Source organism: Triticum dicoccoides, chromosome 3A, assembly GCF_002162155.2.
Source record: "Triticum dicoccoides isolate Atlit2015 ecotype Zavitan chromosome 3A, WEW_v2.0, whole genome shotgun sequence".
Taxonomy (NCBI): Eukaryota; Viridiplantae; Streptophyta; class Magnoliopsida; order Poales; family Poaceae; genus Triticum; species Triticum dicoccoides.
In genome coordinates, this window is record NC_041384.1 from 18,743,808 (window position 1) to 18,748,295 (window position 4,488).

General features: G+C 45.2%; 1 pseudogene; it reads right to left on the reverse strand.

Moving 5' to 3' along the window:
* Nucleotides 1-991: 991 nt before the first annotated feature.
* Nucleotides 992-4,488, reverse strand: part of LOC119271763 — an 18,801-nt pseudogene continuing 15,304 nt past the window's right edge.

Sequence of the window (4,488 nt, forward strand, 5' to 3'; positions counted from 1 at the left end):
AAGTATTTGCCCAATTTTTCAAGCTTTTTCTTAGGATTCCCATCTTTGCGTTGATTCTCTTGGTTGTAACTCCATAGTGTATGCTTTGAGTCCAAATTGATTCAACGAGAGGTAGGAAATCATCATGTGCCATCCATCAATTCTCAAATCTAAAAAAATTGCTCTGTGACATAGAATTTTGGATCTGGATAACACAAGGTAAATGATCTGAGGTGGTCATAGCCAGTGGATAAGCCATTGTGTTCGGATGAGTTAGGGTCCATGAAGTAGAGGTAAAGAACCTGTCCAATGTCTCAAGGGGTAGGCTGTCGTGCATGTTGCTCCATGTGAAATTTCTACCATTAAGGGTAATGTCTACACTACCCAGCTATAGCATTGCTATTAGCGAGACATTGTATACTGATTTATTTAGCGAGGCATTACTTAGAACACTATAGCATGCTATTTGTTTCATTTATTTTGAGTAAAGCAGACAACTTTGATATGAATACATGCACACGATTTCTAGTTCAAAACATGGATGCAAATTGGATCGTCTGTTGTTGTATTGTTTTCAGTTTTCCAGGCGAAATGGGTGTGATCAGCTGCTTGGTGCAAAATTGGTGAGTATAGTAGAGAAAGGTACATATGGCCACTGTAACCACCCATTTGCATGTTTTGATCCTTGTCATGCGTTTCGTAGGACTGGGGAAACAGTTGAGCATAGAGTCATGAAAAATTGATGGATGGCAACAATAGTTCTCGCATGACTAAACAAGGTACTTCCTTTATTATATAAGATACCAAACATCTAGCATGAGTTGCAAGATAACATGAACTGTGCAATTGCGAGATCATGCTTACTTTTCTCTCTCTCTCTCTCTCTCTTTGTCGATGTGAACAATTGCAATTGCTAGAGTAACATTAGCTGCCGGTTAACATTGGAATATTGGAGGAAGACAAATGCAAAACTAGTGCGGCATCGTCGCGTCCGGCATCAGATAGTGTGGCATCAGCGTTGCTGCACGGTGGACGGACCACCCTCTAGTTTCCTCGTGATTGTGAACTCCATCACCTCTACGATCCTCACTTCTTCTCCTTGGTCGCCGGGGTATGGCTCCAGCATGTTGGAGTGCAGGATCACTGCATTGCTGACGGCTCCCTCGAAGTCGGCGATGTTGTCTATGATCTCTGACAGTGCCAGGATAAACTCCTCTGCCGGCACAAGCCTGGGGAGTTACACGAAGTCGGATCTGGCATGGACTATGTTCTTGGCGACTGAGAGCGAGATGAGGAAGCTGGATGCTGCTGTGCTAGCCTTGAGGATGCAGAAGCGGTGTCGCAGCCATCTTGTGTTGTGTTGTTCCCCATGGAGATCATGGAAGTGTGTCGTCGCTTCTTAAGCCACGCTGAAATGACACGAGGTTCTGGTCGTACTCCATGCAAGAGAGGAGCTCGAGGGGCAACCCCGCCAGGAGGTCGGTGACGCGGCACATGCCGAGCAGGCCGGTGAGGATGTCGACAAGGGGCTGCTGGTTCGGGTACACGTACGGCCTCTGCGGCGAGAAGTCATGCTCGTGTGGCGGTGAAGCCGGATGCGGGTCATGGAGTGGCCATGGAGGTCGCTACGAATTTCTGTTTGCATGCAAACAGTAATTCAGACCTGTAGCCACGTTGGTTATATTCTTGGACTGACCTGTCCATATTCAACAATTCAACCTCAAGGAACTCAGTTCTTGACCACAGTCAAACATCAATAGAAAAAACATAATGTTCTTCTTGCTGATCGGTCTTTTCCTAAGATTACCTTAGTGATGAGTTTATTAAATAGTTGAGCCAAAGAAAAATGTCAATTATGATGCAGGTCTTTGGTTGAACAGGCTGGACTGTTCAAATCCAGGGTTACATGCTTTAAGACTAGGAAAAAAAGTCCCAAAAGGCTTCAAGAAACCAAAACCAAAATGAAAATAATAATCAAAGATGAGCATCACTGACTATCCATCATTCCAGGGTCGAAGATGGATTTGAAAAACTAAGAGGGGGGGGGTCTATACGGGCTCAAAATCACCGCGGCAGATGAGAAACTGTATCCAAAATCGTAAATTAAAAAAAAAACATGTCTCACGCGAGAAATTTAACGCAAAAACTCGCCGGAGCATAGATCATTCTTCACATAGGGGCAAATCGTTCATACACAACATAGATATATTTACATAAAAGCTCGCCGGAGCTACGCTACCGTAGCACTAGACAAAATGGAGCTCACCGGAGCTTGTGCGGTAGTTGACCAGTGGCGGTGCTCAATCGGAGTCGTCGGAGGAGGGGAGGTCTACGAAGATCCGCTCCTGCTCAGCGGCCTTGCGGCGCCACTCCTCCCTCTTTGTAGCGACCCGACCCGAATGGATCAAGTGCTCTGTGCTCGGTGTCATCCCTGGATCAGTAATGCTGACACCACACAGTACATCGAAGGATTTATAGCAGAGTGGCAATCACACACTTATTACATCGTTGTCTCAAAGAGAACTTATTACACTAAATATGGCTTAAGGCCATCTAGTGTCGATAACAGCGGAAGACTTGGAAGATAAATGGGTCCATCAACTCCATCGGCATCACTGAGTATAGAACCACGACCTAAAAGCACCTTACTCGTCGTCTGAAAAGTCTGCAACATGAAAGTTGCAGCCCGAAAACGGGTCAGCACATGGAATATGCTGGCAATGTAACACATAGAGAGTAATGGAATGAAACAGATATACTATATGCATATATGGCTGGTGGAAAGCTCTATGGTTATAGTTTTACGTAAAGCCAGTTTTTCCCTACTGCAAAGGAATAAATTTATTTAACTATCATGGTGGTTGTGAAACATTAAGAATGGTTGACAGCATTCTCAATCCCAATTAAGTGAACAATTAAAACCCAACAACATTAATTAGAAGTAACATGATGAGATTCACATGATATTCAAGTACTAGATACTCAAGTTGTCCATAACCGGGGACACGGCTAATCATGATTAGTTTGTACACTCTGCAGAGGTTTGTGCACTTTTCCCCACATGACTCGATCGCCTCCGTTTGTTTTCTCGCACTACATGGTGTTTGAGAAACGGATGACTGAGACATAGTCTTTCAGAAGCGCTAGCACCTTACATGTGGGGTAGACCGTACCACCTACAACCCCTACATCTGCTAGTCCACCCCGTAAGAGTTCGCACAACTTAGTCAACTATGCCAGAGCCCATAGTAGCATGTGGCTGCACACGGAAGTTTCTAGCATGAATTATCTTATGATCCCTTTGAGCCTGGGTGGCGGTCCAAAATAAAACAGGCAAGTCCTGATAGACATCAGGTGCCTCAATCCACCCAGATGTGTGTTTAAGTTGCCACCTTAGATAAACCATTAATTAACAATACTCACATCTGTCATGGATATCACTCACCCAATCCACGTCTACTAGCATAGCATGGCATAATAAGCAAACGTAGAAGTAACTCCCAAAGGTTTCATAATAAACAGGTAATAGGTACTACCTCATCTACTTTCCATCCCACAATTTAATTAGATCCTAATCATGCAATGTGTGAGGATTGATCTAATGCAATAAAACATGGGTTGTAGAAAAGGTATGATCAAAGTGTTACTTGCCTTGCTGATGATTCGCGAGACCTAGGGACTCGAAGTAACAGGCGGCGCAATCCGGGTGATCTATCGCAGACAAACAACAAGCACACAATAAGTACTCATCTAATGCACAGGTAAAACTCGAACAAGAGAATGAACCAGAAGGTTCAACTTAAGAACTCCGGTTGCAAAGAAAGAACGAACCGAACAAAGAAACGGAAAACAAACGGCGGAGGAAAACAACTCGGTTCTAGCAAGTTAAATCTAGGTCAAATTTTACCGGGGAAAAAACTTGTTTAAGTTGATTAGACGGAACGGCGGTTTCGAAACGAAACTCCAGGTGCTTGAATCACCTGATTCCGATAAACAGCGAGAAGATAAACTAGAACGAAGATCGGATCTGAGATCGCGATCGGAAAGAAAGCGGAATAAATCCGACGAAAAGAAAGAGACGAACGGTTAAATGAACGGACGTTCGTTAACCTATAAGAATCCAGTGATCACGTTCGTTAGGACGAACGGTCCGGCGAACGGTCCAAAGGCAACTAAATCGGAAAAGAAAACGAATCCGATCTAGGGTTTCGGAAGAAAACCGAAACAAAAACCGATCTAGAAAACCGGAACGGTTTAGAAAAGAACCGGAAAGAAAACGAATCGGAAGAGAAGAAAAGAATTGGAACGATTAGAAGAAAACGATCCGAGGAAAAGAGACGCGGGGCAACCTCCGGCGAGGTCTCCGGCGAGGGGCTCCGGCGGCGGCGTTGGGAGGCGGCGGCAAGGTGGGCAAGGTGCGGCGGCGCGGGTGTGGGGTGGCACGGCGGCGGTGTAGGGCGCGGGGTGGGGTGCGGTGAAGGGCTTGGGGCTTGGGTTTTGATTTGATGG